This window comes from Lycorma delicatula, chromosome 1 (genome assembly GCF_047948215.1).
Source record: "Lycorma delicatula isolate Av1 chromosome 1, ASM4794821v1, whole genome shotgun sequence".
Classification (NCBI taxonomy): Eukaryota; Metazoa; Arthropoda; class Insecta; order Hemiptera; family Fulgoridae; genus Lycorma; species Lycorma delicatula.
This window is the reverse complement of record NC_134455.1, coordinates 234,275,026-234,299,092: the sequence shown is the minus strand read 5'-3', so window position 1 is coordinate 234,299,092 and position 24,067 is coordinate 234,275,026. Positions and strand designations below refer to the sequence as shown.

Here is a 24,067-nt window from a genome sequence, read left to right as displayed (position 1 = left end):
AAGATTTTCCAGAACAACAAAATGTATATTTATTTTATACACAGTCTAAATACAGTGAAATAAGGGGGTATCACCATGAACCTCATTGAAGCTTCAATCCGAAATGACAAAAAGCGTACAGGAAGAGTACTAAAATAAAGTTGAGAAATAATTCCTTCTTTTTGACAAATTGAAGAGAAATCGGCACCAATAGAAAGCATGGTTATATTATCGTACCGTTAAAATGGATTATCTCAAAATTCTCTCGTCAACCCCTTGAAAGAACTTTCACTGCATATCATCGAGACTAGACAATAAGTTGTGGCAGATACCGGCATGAGAAATATTTTAGATAAGTTGCTTACGTGATACGATTAATTCCTGAAGGATAAAATTTAATAATAATTTTATCCTTCAGTTTTGCAAACACACAAGCAATAATGTATTTTACATATTTTGTGTATCTCGAGCTAAAAATAAGTTAGTTTTAGTGACTTAAATAGCAGAAAATACTATTTAAAAAATTATTTTAAATGGAATAGCGGGAAGAATGGAAAGAAAGAAAAGTTTTAACCAACTGGAAAAAAATTACTTCCATATAATAAGAAAAAAGTAACATGTACGGTACGTATATTTTAATTGAAGAATAATACAAAAATCATGTCAATACTAATCATCTTCATAGGAGCTTATAAAAATTATTATCTTAGCAGGACACCATATTGCAATATATTAATAAAAATAAAAAACAGAAAGGTAAATATTATCGTTACAGAGACAAAAAATAACACTTTCTATTTTAAACCGTGACACATTATAGATAGTTTTGAAATATAATTCAGGGACACAAAAAATATTAAAAATAGTAAAGTTGGTTTGAGAATTGCCTCGCTTCCGCCCATATCCAAATTAAAATAATTCTGGATCCCGGGTGAAATTCTTTAAGATTTTTGTCAACAATTTTTTCATCTTAAATTTATTTTAATGGGCTATCAGTTTCGAACCCCAACAAACAAAAAGTTTCCGTAATTTTTTTTAGGCGATTTTCTAAATTGCAGTACAAAAAGTTAAGTGAAAGAAAAGGAGTGGGAAACAAGAAACGAAAGCATCAGACGAGGAGGTTAATCACATCAAGAAAAAATTTGGATTCTAAAAAACTAAAGAAAAAATTATAAACATTAAAAACTATTAGAAAAAATACTAATTAAACTTTATTAAGGTGACTATTAAAAAGACCGGAAATAATAACTGGGGTGCTATAAGAAAAAAATTGTTGCAGTTTTCGTAAAACTATCGGTTTTGATGACGTAATAGGAGTCATAGTTTAGTACTATTTTACGTGGTCTACCTTGGGTATCATGCTACACAGGTCGGGTTCAGCACTTATAATCTGCGACTAGTTCATCAATCCCATACACTATCACACACGTACTCAAATAATACCTGCATCATTCACAAGTACCGAGCGAATTAAATTGCATCCTCATCGTTTAGTCTGAACACAACCTCCTTCGGGATCACCTAGCAACGTAAGTAAACTCTGAATAAAATTAGTAAAGCATTCTATGTCTTATATTGATGATGATCAGTGAATATAGGTATTACAATTTTTTAACTAACACAAATATCACTAAATTATCTTTCCCAAAAAAGATTTTTCTATATTTAAATTTGTAAAATTTATCGTAATTACAGGCAGGTAAATTTTGTGAGAATTATAATACGGATAATATATGGACTTTATCGACAACCCAGTAATGTCACTATCACTCAGATTTCATTTTCATAAATTAGTAAACACAAAGAACATTAATAAGCTACCAGACATCTTCTTATTTTAGTGTTATTAAAGCTAAATTTGTAGAAAAATCTTCTTCTTTTTTAATAGTATGAATTATTTACTACGAAACTTTATATGTGTGTGTGTATATATATATATATATATATATATATATATATATAAGTGTATATATACAAATATATATATATATAAATTATTAAATAATATTAATTAAATAAAATAATTATATTTAATAATAATAATTATAATAATATAATTATAATAAAAATATTAATATTATTATAATTTTTTATAAAAATAAAATAACTTGATTATTATTATTAATTAATAATAATAATTATTATTATTTAATATTAATAATTAATTTAAAAATAATTATTAAATTATTTACCTATATATATATATATATATATATATATATATATATATATATATAAATGCACTAAAAAAGTAAAACATATTTTTTTAAGCCTTCAAAATAAGTTTGTTCTTATATAATTAGCAATAAAACCATAAGGTGCTAATAGTAATAAATAAGCTTATTGGTTCAATCAATGTTAAACTGTTTCACTAGTTGTAACAATGACAACTCCATGCTTTTGCTTTTAACTACATAATTAACATTATTTTAACAATTTAATTTATTATTTTTACATTTTAGAGCATTTTAAATAAGAACATTCTTTAAATATTTTTTTCTTTTCTTAAAAAAATGTATTTTATTCTTTACTTTTTTGTTTAATAAAGCATTTCCTATTATATCTGAAACATAACATATTATAGTAAAATAATCTAACTCACATATATATCAAACAATGATGCGCTGACATCACACTTTCATTGTAAAATTCTTTTTTTTCTTTATTTTTTATGTACTATTTATTTAAATTTATTTTATTATAATTTCACTAATTTAATTCTATCAGTTAGATATCTAGAATGATATATATCAACGTGTAAAACGAATGCAATTACAATGTAATATTATATTATTATTGTATTTCAATTATATTGTCTACGGGGTATGTTCAAACACTGGGAATGAATTTACAACCAAAGTTTTAAATCAGATGAATGATGGAAAGCAGATGAGGAACTGATTTCCAACATTGGATTCCGAAATAATCCATTCGGAAGCAAGGGATAGTGGTACTTAAAAGCGTAAAAAAGTTATAATTACATAATTTATGTAGCTATGGGTTACTTAAATTAGTACGGTACTCAATGTGCTGATTTTAGTCGTGATTTACTGAGAGGGTTTAAAATCTTTTAACATTCTATTTTATCTCCTCTTTTGATATATCTGCCATTAATGTACCATATCGAACACAATTGTATTTAGGCTGAAGATTCAAAGTATAGATAGGTAAAGTGGAAGATCATTAATTAAATCTTGAACTCTAGTTTCAATTGATATTATCACAGTAATTTTCCCCTACTTTTTAGTGCTAATTTTTTTATTTTCTAAATCTTAGGGATCAGTAATACGGAAATCGGTATAAATGAGCTTCGTTCTCGGGTAATTTAAGGGTGTAACCACTTAAATTAAATTAACAATGACACTTATTCAAAAACAAATTAATGGCAAACAAATTAATTAATGATTCAACAACAATTAATGAGAATTATTTTAACTTATTTCCCGTTTACAATTGTCTTAGATTAACATTATCTCAATTACGAATTAATAACATAAATAATTTATATTGTACTGTGTTAAATTGTAAAGTTTAAGAAAAAATTATTCAATGTGTGGTGCCCTCTGGTTTATTAGATGTTACCTTATGAAATATTTATTTTGAAAAAAATAAATCGCTCATTAAGCAAATGAAGTAGTTTACTTAAGATTTTTCTATTGGAAAATATAAAATTTAGAAAATTATTTTAAATACCCGCTTGAACTTTATGTGGTTGTTTCTTACAAATGTTTTTTATTTCTGTTCCTTTATTGTAGCGCCTCCAAGGGCATTAAATTATATTATATTTTTAACAACAAAGCAATAAATAGTTCATCGTTTTTGTACCGATCAATATTTTCTCATTTTATTAATAATTTTTCTGCAGATGAGCATATCCTAAACAAGATTTAAAAATAATGCTTAGATTCTTTATCTACGCTATTCTACTTAAAATTTATTCCTATTAATTTTTACATTTACACATTCATACATATTACTAAATTTGTATTAATACTATATATTATATATAAATAAATATTAAATAAATTATATATATATATATATATATATATATATATATATATAAATATAATATACATACACACACACACACACACACATATATATATATATATATATATATATATATATATATATGTGTGTGTGTGTGTATGTAGAGTAAGGGTTGTGTGTTGTTTATATACACATAAAATAACAAAAAAAATCAAATAAATCTTTTACCAATGATGAATTTCTATACGAGGAAAAGTATATGATATTAATATTACAGCATTATTGATGATGATTAAATATGCTTCCGGATAAAAGTTATTGTATGTAATTCGAGATAGCAAATGCTCCTAACCTTGCTTATTAATGCTGTGTAAGTTTTTATCCTGCGGGTTTCTTTAAAGGAAACCCTTCTATTTTATAATAACTCGGAAAATGTCGTGATATTGTTTTATTTCGTCGTATTTCTTTTTCTAATTAAAAAACAAAAATAATAATTTATTGAATCTTGTTATGTGCAGTAGGTTTAATTAACAATTTATTTTACATTTTTTAATTACATTAAAAGAATTTTTATTTCTTACGCCTAAGAGTTACAAACGTCTAACAGTTAGATAGGCACTTTCTTCGAATTTATATCTTCCCTTTACCATAATACATACAGCGTAAGTCTACAACAATTTTCAGGTAATTTTCACCAATTTAAAACTGGAATTTAATATTTCCATATTTCCAGTTATATTTTACACATAGAACATATTATAAAAGTAAAATATTAAACCTTGTAATCGTAAGTTAACTTTACATGCGGTTTAGTATTTTCGTTATTTTTTAAAAATATGTTGCTCTAAACAATCTAATACAAATATACTTCATTATTTTTAAACAATTTTATTATAAAATTATGTTCAAATAATTATTCTTATTAGTTTAAAAAGTAATTTATTAACGTAATAAATCAATAAATAATTATAAATTATTTACAAAACAAAATGAAGATCTTTAACCAACGTGAACCTAGCGTCCCATCGCTAGTGACACTGGGTTCACATAAGTAAATTCAGCTAATTTCATAAAAAAACGATTTTTTTTTCAAATCATCATCGATTTGAAGAAAACAACATGGCGGACAGAAGTCATAAAAGGTTAAAAAATATTTCTTATGTTACATTTACCAGAAATAATCCTGAGAATGTTATAAAAATTAATAAAATATCATTTAATAAATTTATTTAAATAAATTTGCCTATTCTTTTTAAAGAATACAAATTTAAGATTTTTATTTCAACTGGTTTATGAGAAATAGTTCGAAATCGGTATTGAAGAAAACAAAAGTAAAAGGATTACAAATTGCAAATAAAATTAGGAAATAAGGTTTCAATATTTAGTTTACATAAAAAAAAATGTTAATCGTTTATGAATAAGGTATCAGTATTTTCCTCCATGTTTGAGTAATACCTGACAAGCTATTTAAAAAAATGAAATATCGATAAAAATGTAGTTTACTGTTTGTGAAGCCTCTAAAAAAATTATTTTTATGGCTATTTTGTAACTATTTCCGTACCTATAAGCCCGAAAAATATAAAAAATGATATTTTTTCTTCATATTATTTCATTATTAACATAATCTATTCTCTCTTTCAGTAGATGTACTGACTTAATTTATTTTAATCACTGGATCGTGAGGCTCCGTGTCTATTTTCACAGAAAATGTGCTCCTTTTACATTTGAATAACCGTAATTAGTAGTAATTGTAAAATATATTACCCCTTATCATCGAAGCTTGATAGCTTAAACGGTAACGTGTAGGTATGTTACTTCTCTTTTCGAAGATTGAGACCGAAGAAATATAAAATTTTAATCTAATAAAATATTATTTATTTTGTGCAAAACTGTATAATCGCTTTTATTTAGCAATAAATTATTTTATACATTTTTTAATATTTACCTTTTGTTTCACTAATAATCAGTTTTCGAGTTTCAAAGAAAGCCACCATTACATTTTTAGATGCAAATATGAACATTCCATACCTTAATTAAAAATAAAAAAAAGATTCCGAGGAAGTTTGGACGGTATTCAAATCCTGCCGAAATATTTATAAGATGATACTGTGTAGAAAACTTTATGGTAATCGAATAATTATCCTTGCAACATCCTTTTAACATTTACACGGACGAGAACCTGAAGACTGATATACTAAAAGGTAATAAGTTTATGACGAACCCGCTTTTTAAGTAAAAAAAAAAAAATTATATTAAGCAACGACGATCTTCGTTAATTTGAAATATTATTTATTTTAGTACATTTGTACCAAATTAAAAACTGATATCAAATTGAACAATTCTAAAGTTATAAATTGAATAATTTAATTGTTAAAAGTTAGAATCCATTTAATCGATATGCTGTACACATATCCATTTAACAAAACATAAAATCCTCTTACTTTTCATAATTTCAAATAAATCTAAAGCTATTGATAACAAGAGAATAAGGTATTTATTATTGTTTAAGATAAATATATCCTGTTTAATTTAAATAATTTTGAAAGTACCTTTATAAGCACTCGGGATTTAAAACAGACCGACTGAAACATAAAAAAAAAGTATTATAAAACAAGAATTTCTTAATACTTTTCTACCTGTATGATGGAATAGACATAAAATTTACAATCCGAATTTTATTGAAATTAAGATGGAGTGATTAAAATAATTTAATTTGTTGATGTAGTTTTTTTGTAGGTTAATTTTATACTTTGATAAAAATAAAATTTTATTATTAATTAATGAAACATTTATCATAGAGATATATACTTTGACTTTCATAAGAAGCTGGAAATGTACATGACTTTCTATTAATAAAGAAAGTAATTTGGTAAGGAAACCTTTAATTTCGAAATTTCTTACCAAAAAGTATTAAAAAGTATTTTTTTTTTTTTTTTTTTTTATAATCTTAAGCTATCCTGTATTGCTGATGTACCTGTTAGAATTTTTTAAATAAACTGGTTTTGATAATGTTATCGGCAAGTTAAACAGCAACAGGTCTTATCTCCACACCTGTTTGTTAAAAAGTAGATGGAAGCTTTATGTGAGCAATTGTTCGATAAAATAAACAGAAGGTTATTTTTTAGTAAATAATTAAATAAAAGTTATATTTTTGTAAGAAATAATTTGTTGATACAATGTTTATAATGCTAATATTTTAAAATAGAAATTTTATTTTATACATAATAAAAACGCCACTTTTATGTGATACTCATAAAAAAGTAATTGTTTTTAATGTACGCACATACACATACATAAATAACAACGTATGTAACTATAAATTTAAAACTTGTGTTGTTAATAACAAAAGCAAGAAATATAATTAAAATTTTAAAAACAGCTTACACTACACTATTGAAGGACACGATTTACAAATATTCCTATTATACTAAAATCACATAACAACGCTGATTTTACACAAGTTTACTATTCGTCATATAATTTGCAGCTTTAATAAAATTGTATACAAACACAAGCATTTATTGATTGTTTTTAAATCGAGTACATTTCTTTGTATCAGCAGTAAAGGAAAGAAATAACATTTACAAGAAATTATACTTACTTATTAACTCACTACTGAATTATAAGCAAGTCAAAAAATTTCGGTTTGTTATCTCAAAAAGAAATAATAATTTTCAAAATTTTTAAAATCTAGCCTACAGAATGCTTAGGGAATCAATGAAATATGGTAAAATTTTATCAAGCGCCTGTTACTTTTAATGTTACACCAGTCCGGCCAATTAGCTTGTGTTCCCAAAATCAGAAATCTTTTATGATTAATTTTTCTGATACAACTTGGCCAAATGTAAAACAATAACAAAGTAATCCCCTTCGTTAATTTCATTAAAACTGAAGTATGCTTCAAATATGAAGTGCAGGAGAGGAGAAATGAAGAGACCCACAGATACGAATTTTTGTGAGAAACTGCACAGGAGGGCTCACGTAAACGCCTCCGAATTTTTTAATAAAGATTTATTTCTAGTCAACTGCGGAAATTGGGTAAAAATCTTACCTTACCTTATAGAGTGTTTTAATAACCTTGTAAAAAAAATTAATTAACGCGTTTAAGGAACCTTATTACTCCAGAACGGTAGGTATTTTGTAAAGTATTTAACAAGTCCGATCTCAACAAGAGACAAATGATTAGTCGGAAGTATTTTTCAATTAAAATATACTACACATAAAAAGTAAAAACATGTCTTATTAAACATATTACAGAATTGAACCCTGTAGGGTTCAATCGTATTGCGCGTGTTGAATACTAAAAAAAAAAAAATAAAAGGATGTATATAATTCATTGTAGTCAATTGCAGAAATATTACTCGTAAAATAAAATAAATTTCAATATCAGATAATCAACTTTCAAACATTTAAAATTAATATTATTTACTCTCGATCTCCGTAGTGAGTGGTTGTGTCCCTTCCTTTCATCCTGAAGGTTTTGGGTTAGAATCCCAGCGTCAGTTTGGGCTGGCATTTTTCATAATAAATCTATCATAAGAAACTACTTGATTGTCAGCTGGTTATTCTTTACAATGAAAACTATAATTTAAACTAAAAAATTAAACTCAGTGAATCGCATGAGAATTAAGTTTTATTTAATCCTATTAAAAGAATATTTAGAATTTGTAATAGCTTCTTAAATTTCGGTCGAGTAAATTTCTATGATGATGAACAAGACGAATCAGCAATACTACGAATTCAAAATATTAAATTCTTTATAAGATAGTCTGTAATTAAAATAAAAAATAACAATTAAAAGAAAAACTGGTTAAGGAGCACTACTTAAAATTACAAAAATAGGATTTGCTTAGGTTTAATAAAGTGAAAGAATTATATTTTGTTAATTTTTGAAACACTATTATCGGTGCAATTTCAGCACACCCAGAGTACTGCTTTAACGAAGTACTTTCCAACGCCGTGTCAAAACGTTCCTATGTAAGTAGAGGCCGAGATGAAACAAATATTCCACAACTTTAGCGCAATTCTCTATGTATATGTTAAAATAATAATAAAATAAAATAACTACTCAGTAATAATAAATTTATCTTTTATGTATGAAAACCTTTTATGAATTAAAAATCATTTTATGAAAAATCTTTTATGTATTAAAGTTTAATAATAAAAAAATATTTTTTTAAAAAGATTTAAAAAAGTAATTTAAAAAAAGCACAGTACAAAAGTAAAAAAAAAAAACAAATTATTAAGTTTTTTTTTTAATTTGTTATTAATCTTTATGTTACGTATTTACAAAAAAGGAATATTTTATTACTTATTTATTACATATTTATTTATTACTTATTTACACATATATACTAGCGTACCCCGTCGCGATTTCACCCACAATATAGATGTAGCTTCACTCGCAATGTTTTTTTAATAACAAACTTATTTTTTTTATAAATAAAAAATATTAAATCAACAATATTATATTTAGATTTTCATTAAATCCTGATAAAACGGTAAATAAAAATTTTTATGAAAGATACTGAAGGAATATACAATAGACAATGAATTATTGCCCAAAAATTAAATAAAGGAAAACAAGAAAGGAAGATAAGAAAATTGAACAATATTTGTTAGACCAACCCATTTTATGAATGAAATAAAATAGTTCAACATAAAAGTCTAATAAAGATAAACAAAAAATTTATTACAATTCCAAATCTAGCATCCCCATTGTGGGTTCATCCGTGCACTATGGTTACTTGCGCTTCCCGTCACGATCAGAGGATCATGGCTCGCTTCGCTCTCCCTTCCCATTTTCTCCCGTTTTCCTTCCGTTTCTCTTTCCCTTATTTCCCCTTCCACTTCCACTTCCCCCATTTCCCTTTCCATTTCCTTTTCATCGTTTACCCTTTTTTTTCTTTTTTCTGTTTTTCCCTTCTTCCCATTTTACCCTCTTCCCTTTTACCTTTTTCGAATTTTTCCTCTCTCCCTTTTCCGATTTTTCCTTTTCACCCTTCTTCCACGGTTTTCGATGAATTTCGGTATAGGTTCATTTTGCCGTTAAGCAGAAATCATGGTAAAATTCTTTGATATTCCTAATTTAAAAACAAAGCATTTTCCGGACACATGTTTATTATGAACTTTTTTCATTATTTTAAACAGAGAAATACAGCTGTAAAATTTAACGGCACTCTTCTGGAGCACTCACACACTTTTCTGTTGCTCTACGCGCGCACACAATATTACTTATTTGACAGATCTAGTGAATTACTTTATTTCCATGCTTTACCTACGCTTTTAATCTCAACCAATTTGTTGCATCTGACTTCTTCAATTATTTGCCTTACATATTCTAATTTTTGAATTCCATTTTAATTTAATTATTTTAAATTTAATTTAATATTAAATGACATAAAATAATATTAATTAATATAAAATTAATTTTAATTAAATGTATTTAATCCCCTTCCTCTTCCTTCATTTCCCTTTCCCCCTTCCTCTTTCCTCTTTTTTTATCTTTTTCCTCTCCATTTCCTTTTCCCGTTTTTCCTTTTCCCCTTCATCCCTTTTACCTTTTTCAATTTTTCCTTTTTCTCTTTCTCCCTTCTTCCCCGAGGGTAAATCGGTCCAGTAGTTTTTTAGTCTATAGCGGACATACATATCGGAAACATTGCAATGAAATCGTAATATATTTATTATAGCGTATGTTGCTTTTACGTCCAACAGATAGCGCTGTTAACATGAAATTTATTTATTTTTATCGATTTGAACCCCTTAAAATCGAAATTTCGCAAAATTCTTTCTTAGTGCACCCCTACTTAAAGATACGAAGGTGCCCTGAAAATTTCAAGTCTCTACCTATAATAGTTTTGGTTGTACGTTGATTATGAGTCAGTGAATCAGTCAGGACATTCTCGTTTATATAAGAAATATGTGTTTATTATTATTAGACAGGATAACTTGCAGGTATATATTAATTATTGATTAATCAGTATATTGTAATTTCTTCACAGCAACAGTTTGAGCAGTACAGGCCTTAACTATGAGTGATCTAAGAATGTGGGTCTCAAAACAGTCGGCCTCCATCTTAAAAATATTAGTTATAATTGGTTACCGTGAACGAAAGACCGAAATTCAAAAAAATCCGAAAATTATTTTTAGATATTTATCTGAAGAGTATTTACAGTCTAGGGAATATCTCGTTTAGGATAGTTGGAAATGGGGAAAATTTGCATTTGCTAATCGTTGCCCAAATTCTCTTATCTCGCTCTTACTCTTTTTATTAATAGCGACCATTTTTATGCTTTCTAGTACTTTTTTTTTAAATTAACTTATTTAATTTCGTCCAAAAAAAAATTTATTTTTACAAATAACGTGTTTTTTTTTCTAAAATAAATCATAGATTTTTTATTAGTACGTCGTAGATTATTTTATTTTTAAGATTACTATTTAATTTAAATATTGAATTATTTTTATAATTAAAATAACATTCTTTCCAACTTTTCCGCATCATTTAAACTTTGGAAGTCCTCGTTAAATTGTGGCTAGTACTGGTATTTAACAGACTAATGTGCAAGTTTTGATACAGTTTCAGCTTGTTTTGTATTTGGTTCTGAAAAAAGATGAATTTAAAATCTTGACATTTGCTTTATTCCTATGGACTTTTCAACCGAACTCTGTGGCGTCGTGGTAGCATCTCGGCCTTTCATTCAGAGGTTCCAACTTCGACTCCCGGTTAGGCATAGCATTTTTCACACGCTTCAAAACTCCTTTTCATATCCCACGCACAAGACTCAAGCTTATGTAGTAATATCATCAAGTCAAAAAAAAATTACATACGGCTGACCTTTCAGTGTAACGTCAAAATACCATTGTATGTGCTGGACGCCGACTGTAAGTATAATTTGTATTTTAATTCGCCGATTTCTCAGCTTCCTGCGACGTTGCCGCTTCGCTGGCTAGCTGTGCAGTTAATAAAATAAAAAAGATATTTTTCGCTCATAATGAGTCGTCGGGAGTCGTTTGTGCTGCGTTAACCGATCTGTTTCAGTTTAGCTATCATTGTTGGTGACATCAAGTTTTATCAATACCGAAGACAATAAGAGATCCAATACCTGTTTCAACTTTATATTCAGACATCTTAAAGGTAAGAAATTTCTTTATTATGTTCATAGTTTTATTTATACGCAGACATTTTAGATTCCTTCATTTGCATAACTGGAAATTTCTTTGAAGTTTAATTGAAATAAAAATTGAAAAGTAATAATACAATGTAACGATAATTCATGGATGATAATATTTTCAGATGTTTGAAGTTATAAGGGAGTTTCACATCATGAAAGTAATTTTTTGGTTTTATTTACAGTTAGTGAACTCATACCTTACCTTTTCATTTTACGCATGATATATTCTGGGTAATACAAGATGATTGACGTTAAATCCAAGTCAAGCGTGGGAATGAACAGGTCCATAAACGGAAATAATGTGTATGAATTCCTCAGTAGTTTTCTTTTTTATTGATCCTGAATAAGTGCTTGGTTCCCAGTAGACCGTGGAAAAGCACCGATATGCTTTTGCTTCGGCTTTTAATGTGAAATATTTGACCTTTGCTATTTGGATAACATTTAAGAGGTAATGGCAATGACCTTAGGCAAGTATCCAAGAAGGATAAGAAAATGTAATGGATTAAATTTTCTCAAAAACAAAATTCTATGTACAGCTTCTAAGGAAAAAAAATAAATGGCATTGCGTGGAAAATAGGTATCAAATATCCTTTAATATTGAACATTGTTTCCACAATTAGATCTGCATATAGATCTTACATAATATGGACTCCCTAATTATTATACCCAGGTGTTTTAGGCCGTACATCACAGTTATTATGTATTATAAAAATATAATATTATAACATAAATATCAAGTGAGATATACTCTGACAACATGTTAACTTACAATACCTGTTTAGAGTAAGTATTGAAATGTCACTCGGATGGACATTTCAAGGCAGGTGCACGCCCCTCTTGACTATATTGGATGCCACCTTGCTTGGGATGGTACGCTTCATGGGTATAATCTCTCGTAATAACCCCGTTCAAGTCTAGTACAGTAAGTGGATTCTATCGGTTCATATACCTTTAAGATATCCCCAGAGAAGTAAATCCACTGGTCAATCGGGTAATCGTGGGAGGACACAAATCTTTTGAAATCGAGCGGTGGCAACAATTACTTTCAGAAACTGCATGGTATCACAAGAAACACATTGTCCCGTCTTGCTCCAGACGATAATAACGTTCGTCTGCTTGCAGAGCAAAATTAAATAGCATAATTTATTTTAAAACGGATATTTTCTGTCGACCAACATCTGTTGTTCCGACTGTTGACATCGATTCGTTACTAAACACATTTTATCGAATAAATCCATTCCATGACGTCTCACCAAAGTAGTATTCAATTCGTTTGATATTGTTCGATTCCTTCAGTTGTTGTTCGTGAACATGGAGATGTAATCTCTGGTACATTCTCGAGCTATACCAATCTACGCCAAACAATATACTCGTTTGCAACAAACAAACGCATTCTTTGTAAAAGAATGACAGATATATGGTAAAACGGTCAGTTTTTTCTTTATTTTAATTTCTTATAAATATTAAACTGTGTAGCGACTTCCAACAACAAATCTGCATTAAATCCTACACCTAAAGTTAATATACAGGTGAACACAGTTCCGTTGTAGAACTTTGTTTGCTACAAACAAAATATAGACTTGCAACGTGGCATTTTGTCGAACAGTTTAACCGACGTTTCGTCCAAAGTTGGTAGTCAAATATCACTCTAACCCACCGGGTTGCTCTAAATGTGAACACGTCTTCACAAATCAGCTGATTTCGAAGACGAAAGTTCCAAGTTCAAATCCTAGTAAAGGCCGTTATTCTTATACGGGTTTGAATACTGGATCATGGATACTGGTGTTCTTTGGTGGTTGGGTTTCAATTAACCACACATCTCAGAAATGGTCGACCTGAGACCGTACAAGACTACACTTCATTTACACCATACGTGTTATTCTCATTCATCATCTGAAGTAACATCTGACGGTTATTCCCGGAGGTTAAACAAGAAAAAAAAGTCAATGTCATTCTGCAACATGCATGCCGAGAAAGTAACGCAATATTATATGTTGCAAAACATTTTACACGTTTTTTATTCTCAAGTTAATATTTCAGGGAATGATCAAGGAATTTTTATAACCTACGTTGCGCAAAGTGTTTGTGTCGTTAAAAATTTTATTGACTAGATCATTTTTTTAACTTAATTTTATTTTAACTTGTTAGTTTTATTTAGAACTGTAATAGTTTAGTTTTGTAACAGTTTTTAATTTTAATAGTTTGACATTTAACCAACATCATCCCTGTAAAATAGTATTGCCAGGATTTAAAAAAATAATTTGTCTTTCCCTTCATCGGCCTTAAATAGAGGATGTAAATTAAAAGTTCAGTACTGATATTACTAAATGTATTAGCATGGTAATTCAATCATGGTATGTAACGTATTTAAGAAGTAGATTTACTTATACCTTAAAAGGTATAAAAAATTATTTTTGTTTATTGTCTTTGATTTCTTTCTGGAAAAAATATTTACTACTTCTATGACTGATGGTGATACTTCATGAACGCCACCAAGGTAGAACTGATAATTTGTCCAACGAATTCATAAAAAGTAGGCTGAAACGTCAAAGTAACAAACATTTTCTACAACTTGAAAGTTCGGGTTCCGATTACCTTCTTGAAATCAATAATTTAACGAATGATCAGAGAGTATTACAGATTCACATTGTACAAGGATGTTACGGCATCGTTCTAAAAATATGACTTATTAGTTGCTTGCTGAAAATCTTTTCACGTTATCGCGACAAATTTGGAAATTTTTACACATGTTTTTCAAGTTATTGTTCATTTTCAAATTAACCGCTATTCAGTCAGGAATTGTTTAGAAAATAAAAAATCGGTATATTTATTTTGAGAGATTAAATAAAAAATTTATATAAAATTAAAGCCAACCATTATTATTATTATGAGAACAGTGAAATATCTGAAAAACGTGTAGAATAACTACTGTGGAGAAGGATATAAAAGATGACCTCCGGTAAAGCTCATCGGGACTAGGAACGAAGGGGTTAGTGCGACGACCAGGATCGTCATAAGGCAGGTGTCTTCCCTACGGGATCAGAATGCTGGAGAAAAGAGAAATACTCTAACCAGACATAATTACATCATGGAGAGCTTATCAAAAGATATAGCTTGTTAAGTAAATTCTGATGGATCATGTAGTAGAAGTATGTTCGTGGCATTGTATTGTTTTTTTTATGAAATGCTGGTTCTACAGTTAAGCTCACAAACTCATTAACAGACCGACAAAACTCTTTGTGAACCTTTTTGAAAGTCTGTATCGGCTTTTAAAATGGACGAAGTCTTTTCAATTTTGGCCTTTTTCCCTGGTGTTAGCAGAAAGTCATCTCCTGCCACCTGTAATTTTTTTATTTATATTGTTTTCTTTTATTTCTTTGCACAGGTATAGAAAACTTCGACCGGAAAAAATAGAAGATGAAAATATTTCACACGAATATTTATTATTTTGTGCATCCTTCTATGGTATTGGTGCTGATCCTGAATACAGACTGTCCACTAGTTGCGATGATGAGGAATACAATGAAACCGACTTCAATGAAGAACATCTTGTGAATCTGGCCTCCGGCCGGTTAACAGTGGTAATGATGCGGATTGCATTATGGTAGTTTACATGTATATACATATAAGTAATGTAAAACAAAACACATAATTTATAAAACTAAAGAAAAATGTAGTGAAGCCTGAAGATTAAAATGTCCTAGGGATAAACACTTCTTTTTTTTATTTTGAAACTTTCGTCAATAGTTTGAAAGGTATTTGACAAGATGGCATAAAAATAAAAGTGATATTCAACAGAATCTAAATAAAGAAAAAACAGCATAAGCGGAACGCCTCTTTAATTTAATATGAAATAAAGGTTTTTTTTTATTAAATACAGGAGCTACTTGTAAGAAGCCAATAAAAAAAATTTATTCCGCATCTGAACTTCATTATTTACCACATCCATATTTTTTACGGTTTTCTTTTCATTCGAAAACCTTTGCGGAGACATAAGAAAAAATGTCAACAAAATCATAATGACAAAATTAATCAATTTCTTTTTCGCCGAGTGTTTCAATTAAAAACATAAAGATAAATAAAAAATTAAATCAGGGTTTTCCGGGTATGAGTGTGATTATATTTTTATATAATAAGAAAAGATCCTCTAATGTTGCTTTTGATAAAGATATGCTTTTAATGATATTTTTCCCTTTGTAATTAAAAAAATAAAATCATTTGACTTTAAAATCAGAATGCTGTGATTTATTAGTACAGGCTGCGGAAATAGTTTCCGGGTATTCAGAAAAAGGATTTTTCTGATACACCTATGAACACAGCCTCCTCTATAAAAGGCTGCTATATAAATGTCGCCATCACCTATTATTCTCTTCCCAAAAAGAAAAAGCGGATTCTACAGTTTCTGTTGCTAAAACCGTACTTAATTAGTTAAATCAAGCTGGTAATATACCTCTTCTGTAACTGCAAGTGATTTAAACAAAAGAAAAGTGGAACAAGGTTCTGTTATGCCTCGTACGCCTCTTCCAAGTGACGTAAAAAGAATTAAAAATTATTTTGAAAAAAGACAACCAAATTAAGTTAAACAAAATGATGTCACATGTAAAGAACTTATAGAAACTGTGTTTTACATTGTACTCTTACTAAATGTAAAAGATCAGCGAGTTTCAGAGAATGTTATTCAGACATATCATAATGCCGACACGTCACAGTTATGAAACGTTTTTAAAAGCAATTACTAAAACAGAACCAATCTTCATGTAAAATTCAAACGTATTCAAAGCATAGAGGAGGGTAGTCAGCGCTTTTTAAGACTGAAAGAAAGCCACATCGATTTATCTATTAAGTCAAGAAAACATTTATTCCAAAATGGAGAACATCCATTTCTCTCCAGGTTACCGGGACTAAAATGAACTATTACAGAAAACAAAACTTTATAAAAAGTAGGAAAAAAGTGTGGATTGAAACATTCTTATGCAATTAAGTCTTTCCGACTCAAAAAACATTTAGCTACTATCGCATCGCTATTGAACACGACTAACACTAACATAAAAATTAGCTGTCTTTATAGGCCAAACATTGAGATAAGTATCACTTCCCGAAGACGTGTACCAAACACCAAAACTTAGTAAAATATAATCAGCTATGGAAAGTGGATCGGTTATGAAGTGGAAAAGTAAATCATGGACGAACTCGAATTGAATACGGAAGAAAATTTGTTAGAGGGAAGAAAAAATTAGAAAACAGTGATATTTGCGAGAAGAATACAAAGATCAGAAAACAGGTATAAACAATAATGTTTATACCTGTTAAAAACTTTAAACCTTTAAAAACCAATTAAAAAAGGAAGAAAGTGAAAACCATGGAAAAAACGAAATAACATATTGAAGAATATTTTGCAGACCACATTAAAAAGAAAAGACCACCAAAAGAAAAGAATGTGACGAATTAAAAGAACATCAATTGATCCTGGTAGAAAACAAAAAATATTTTTACATTATAAAGCATATTGTAATTGCAGAATTACAAAATATTACATATAAATAAAGGATTTAAATTATTATAATTTTATTTAAAAATTATATACTCATTTTTAACCGTATTATGTGTTGTTTTTTTTTTTAAATAGAGTTTTGATAATTATTAAAAAATGTAAGAAATTTATGTTATTTCTTCTAAATACGTAAAAAGTTTTATTGTGTATATTTTCTAGTTGGTAATATTTTTCAAAAGTATCAATTTATTTGTTTTTGTTTTATCTTTGTAGTTTTTTTATTTATTCTCTTTACTTATTTCCTTCCTTAAAAACTGCACTAATTTGTGTGTTTTTCAAATATAGTGTTTCAAATTTGTCAGTATGAAATTTAAGAAATATTTTGAATGGATCTAATTACTTTTAATTATTTTTTTGAAAGTGATCAAAACGTATGCTTGTTGTAATTACTTTTCCGTTTAGCGCTATAGCTTTAGAAGCGAAAGTATTGCAATCGGTGCAATTTGGGCATATGTGGTTTTCACCGGTTCTTGACGTTTTGACACCTGGCTGGAAATTTTCCGGATGTTCGTACGTACGTGTGTATTCGGTGTCGCACTCTAAATCACCTTATATCTCCAGAACTATAGGACCGATTTTAACCAAACTTGGTCAGATTACTTCTACATATGGGGACATTGATACCATTAAATTTTCAACTTAAAAGGTCAAGGGGATGAGGCTGTAGAGCAAGGTTACCCTCAGTATCTCGAGATTTTGCTTAATTAAGGTCTTCTTAGGCACATTTGTGAAGAATTAAAAAATAATATTTGGAAAAAAACGTTTTTGCAAAATCGCACCCCCATTCCAGAAAGTTCCGTAAACTAGCGGCGAAGTGGGTATACTGCATCAATAGTACCCCCTGTTACTACAAGAACCGCTAGTGTAGCACTAACGTGCTAAATTAAGTTGTGTAAGTAAGCCGCGTGACGGGAAAGTCCTACAACTGTGTTGTCAGCTTTTTTTTCTAATTGTCAATAATGTTTGAAATTATTAAAAATAATTTTTTTACACTTTTTATTTTGGTATTTTTTAAAAGTAGTTTTGTTTGTTTTTGGTACTAATTTTATCGTTATATTTTAATATTTAAAAACGATGCATTTTCATATTATTAAAATCATGTTAAAGTACATAAAATGTATTGCGTCGAATTTAACAATATGTATTATAAAATTATATATGAATAATTTCTGTTTTAATAAGTGTTTTACATGCAATATTTTTTTTCTTTTTTACTTCATTGTACTAAGTAAAGAAAGTATTGTGATCGCGAAAAATTTCGGTTTTCAGATTTTAACGAAAATATCCATTTTATGTACGTACTTACGTAGGTATGTATCTCGCATAACTCAAAAACGATTAGCCGTAGTATGTTGAAATTTTAGATTTAGAATGAAAGTCCCAAAATCCAAAAAATTTTGATTTTTAACTTTTTCTTAACTGCAGTAATCAGCCCACGTTGAGAACTTTTCAACGATATGTCATTAGTGATACGTATTTTTATTGGTTACAAAGTTATAGCCAAACGAAATTTTAATTAATGAGAACTTTGATCTTTAAGGGAAAGGCACATCGGTTCGAATCAGACTTCATCTCCTTTTTTTTAACATTTTTTTAAATTTATTTTTTTAACTTTTTTTTAATTTAAATATATTGATTTATTAATAATTAACCCGTGATTGTAAAAATAAATTTTTGCAATAAATAATTATTCAATAATAATAATTCAAAAAAAATAAAAGTTTTCAATGAAATAAAATTTTATGTACTTTTAAAAATGTGTGTATGTAATTTAATAGACATTAATATATATGTGTGTATGTAATAGATTTGGTGAAACATCTGATTATTTAGCATTAATTGAAAATTATAATTTAGAATCGTATTATTTTGGATTTTCTAATTTAATTTCTATTTAATTTTATCTACGTTAAAGTTAACTACAGATTGACTGAAAAATAGACCCTCACAAGAACAATATATACACTGAGGCATACATGCCCGATCTTTAATAAATTACAAAAAATTCTTATCTTTTAGTTCATTACTCCTCTGATATTGTCGCACAATATTCTCCCTAAGTCAGCGTTGATCATCATTTCGTTTATTTGTTTTTTGTTGCCAATCATTTAATCGCTCTTTGGTTTGATATAATTCTTCTGATCTTAATCTGTGTACATGTTCTCTAGTTTTCAAATTTTCTCTCTATATTCATCATCCTCTCTTAATCTTTTCATTCTTTCCTTGGTCTTAACGTTTTCGTCCTCTTTATTTTTATAAAGAGGACGATTTTTATCTTTATTTTTATCTTCTTATTCTTCCTTTGGTTTTAACATTTTCTTTCTCTTAATATTCATCTTCTTGTCGTTATTTTAAGATATATTTCTTCGTGTTATCTTTCTTTTCCTGTATGGTTGTTTCTTTTTCATTTTTGATTATTCACCAAATAATTCAATAACAAAACCTGAATATTTTACACCGTAAGGTCGAAATTAACATTTGTAACCAGTAATACAGGAGTTCACTAAACGGAATAGTTTAATTATTATTTTTTATTTATACGACACATCAGATATCTGAAACTTTTGTTAATCAGCAACTAACAAAGATGAGAATAATACTGATCTAGTAATACGAGTAATAAAGGGACTTTTACTCTATCCTAATATTTCATGTAAGATTGTTGAATTAATAATTGTATAAATATTTGATGTTAATAAAAACTAATATTTCAGCAATTGTGTAACTATCCACTTTATTAAAGAAGTGGAGGATCGTATCTCACATTCAAATGAAATAAGTTTAAATGAGTGCAGTAAAAAATGTGTATATGTAGTTTAATAAGCGTGTAAGGAATTCATGTGGTGACCACATCAGATTTTTCTCATAAATTTTACTATTAAAAGAAGGTCTACAATTATTACATGAATTCTTTAACGTTTTTATTTATTTATTTTTTTTAATCGTTACTATTTTTTAATTGATTGTACTATTGTTTGTTCAGTTTTAAACAAAATGTTTAATTCTGGTTATTATTGTCAATAATCCTGTCCTGATTTTCTGTATGAAGATTGTGAGTAAGAAAAGAGTTCCTCTAAAAGCACTTTCGACGCTTTGTAGAGAAGACTATGGTGGGGCTGCCACCAAAGAGATCCTGGACCCGTTCTGGGTTTCATTCGGAGACCCACCTCCTAGGCTCTTCCGCCCTCTTCGCCGTAGGTAATTTCTTCCTCATCAATTTCTTCCTCATCCGGCTTCAAGGACGTAGACCGGTTCAACGGCCTTATATTCTCTCTCTTAACGAACAATTTGCGCGTTACAAGGAGAATTCGTTCAGCATTTATCTAAACTGGATAATGATGATGGGTTAAACAAGTGATTAATTACAAACCAAGAGGAAAGAGAAGTGTGGGAAGACCGCTGAAGAGGTAGTTATGATTTCTGTCTAAAGTCGGTGCAGATTTAAGTCCTATCCAGGATAGCAAGAAGAAGAAGAATAATAAAGTAATGTGATTATTTTATTCTAGTGAGAAAATGATAATATTATTTCTCATCAAGAATGGAGCGTTGGCTTCCAGATTATTTTTGAAAAGCTGTATACATATAGCTTGTTTAAATAAAATTCAACTACTTCCACATCCATCTGAGAGTTTCATTGAAAACAGAAAAGCCGTTCAGGAATGATGACAATTATTTTTATGTAGACAGATTTTCTTCATTAATCAGTTACGAGATATATTACTCGTCAACTAACAATGAATTACGCACATCAGTCACACCAAGAAGATGTTCTTAAACTTCTTACGGTTATTAAACATCTCGGAATATTTCTCAATTCGAGCCATGTAATCCTTTTTTTCCTCTTTTTATAAGTTTTGTTTCAAGCCTTACTTTTCTCCAAATAGTTAATCAAATTCGATGATCCGTTTTTCATTTTTCTAGAAAATATTCATGATGATTCTGATATTTTTTGCAGATAACGTAGATAGAAGACTTTTAACAAAAACTTAATTGTACGATTTTAAGACATATTTTCACATTTTGTCATGTATTAATTAATATTTGATTGTCATAACAAAATTATATTAAGTCTCACGTGTTTTTGACATTCTAAGTAATTTCTCAAGGATATTAAGAAAGTTATTTTGAAAAATATTTAGGTTAAAAAGTAATGCATAATCCAATATTCCAGAGATCCTTACTTCACGTCCGATAACAACCTTTTAAATCGCTTCTATGCATTCTTTTTCTCAGCCTTTACAAAATAAAGATTTGTTAGGTCTATCCGTATTTTAAAAGAAAAAAAACTAAAAACTTTTAACTAAAAAAGGCCACTCTTTAAAACATGGGAATAAAAAAATTACTTTTAACGCAGTAAAACAGACTTTTAATGAAACGCTCTAAAATTAAATGTTAAAAAACAATATTTTTCCAACTCTTCTTAAAAGTTTGACTTTTTGAACTTAGAGTCAAATAAAGAATTAGAATCTTTTAATTGGGGATTTAAAAATTGAAATTTAGGAAAAAGGAGAAATTTATTTTTATTTTTGGAGAAGGAATGGTGATTTAAGTTTTTGTTTGAGAGTATTTCAATAAATTCACTTTACAGTGAATAGTCACTTTACAGTGAATAGAATAAATACTAGTTTTTACAAACTAGTATTTATTTTATATCGGATACAGACAAAACACTGCAAGGACGTGCAATTATTTAATTTCAATGAAAATTATTTTATTCACTTTCTTCAACAACTTCATGTATTATTTAAATTGAATATTACAATAGCATAATATAAAAGTAATAAGGAAGTGAGATATTTGTCTTCCCGTATCGCGCGCGGGTGTGTGTGGGTGTTGTGTAATACTCACTACTGAATGTACACTTTTTAACTTTCTCGTATTTTAAACAAGCTTAAAAATACCCTCAGCATTACCAGTTAGTTAGCTGACCGCTTAGATTTTCTTATTAATTGATTAAGTCTGCCGAGTTCCTGACCAAAATTTTTTAATGGACCACGATTCTACTAGTCAATAACTATTTGAAAATAAAAGTGTTTTCATTTTACATGACGCAAACATTGATTTGCTTTTAAAATCTTCTTTTAAAAGTTCTAGTTTTCTTTTAAAAATTAGAGTTTTCGTTTAAAATAATATAAATATAAATAATAGAAGATGTTGGATGTCTCAGACACATTGCAGTTGAAAGATGATAAAGATACAGAAAAAGTATTAACAGCAAAGAATTAATTTTTTTCCTAATATGTACGTTGCAATCTGTTCAACTAGTGAACAATAAGCAAACCCTCAAGGCCAAATGAAATGAAGATGGTATGATATGTAAATGAGGTGTAGTCCTGACACCTCATTTACTTGTCAGGCCGACCATTCCTGAGAATTGTGGTTAATTAAACCTCAACCACAAACGTACACCGATATCCACTGTCTAGTATTCAAATCCGTACAAGAGCAACAAACTTTAACTGGATTTAAAGAATTAAATTTTAATTCTATTTTTATAGCTGCATTAATAAAGAAGAGTTTGAACTGCATTAAATATTTTTTTTACAAATCCTGATTCTTTTAAGAGAATCAAGGATTTAATTTAATCAAAAACTACTTCTAAGTACACCAGTACTTCTAAGTACTTAAGTACACCAACATATTTAATTTTATAATCTTTAGTGTTAGGCTTCAAGGTCACAAGACTCAAGTCATTAAAATATTTCTTTCCTTTTAAGCCTATCTTTATAATACTGGTAATGCAAATTAAGAAGATATTATCACACACTTAACATCAGATATATAGCGTATTACATGATTTTTTTTTTTTATAATAACAAAAGAAGTTATGAATAAATTTGTCTCTTTTTCAGCAAGGTTAATTGTTTTTAAATTTTTATACAGTTCTCCAAATTATTTCTGTTATAAGAAAGGAAAATAGTAAATAATTTATTCGTTACAGTTCATGACAAATTACTTGTTATTTAATTAGTAAATATGTAATTAACTACAGAAAATGCTAAGTTTGCTAAGTCGTTGGATAAAAAAAGTCGTTTTGAGTCCAAGTAAAAATTACAAATATTACTTGCTCAAGATCCGGAATCCACAATGTTAGTTAATCTGTTCCGACTTCAAAATTATTGTCCGGTAGAGTAAACTTTCTTCATTTGCATTTTTATGATAAACAAAAAGATGATTATAATTAATTATGACTAACAGACCAAGATTTGATTCCTGGTATGAAAAAATTGTTACCGTAAAAATGTGCATTAACAATTCGATTTTACAACCATTATTTGAAAGTTTCATATTTTTGTCGCTTTTTGTCCCCGCGTAATCAGTTTACTAAATTCACTTAAAAGTATCCAGGATAATGAAATTCTACTCATCAGTC

At 28.3% G+C, this 24,067-nt stretch overlaps 1 protein-coding gene across 2 annotated transcripts in view; it reads left to right on the top strand.

Moving 5' to 3' along the window:
* The first annotated feature begins 1,372 nt into the window (after positions 1-1,372).
* The window catches only part of LOC142318262 (alpha-tocopherol transfer protein-like), a 60,306-nt gene continuing 37,611 nt past the window's right edge, over positions 1,373-24,067 (top strand). Inside the window, exon 1 of one of the 2 annotated variants that reach the window (XM_075354827.1) lies at positions 1,373-1,508. The gene's annotated coding sequence lies outside the window, so the exon portion shown is untranslated. Of the gene's footprint in view, positions 1,509-12,002; positions 12,107-24,067 lie in introns of those variants that run through there. The other variant, XM_075354828.1, reaches the window with a different exon arrangement.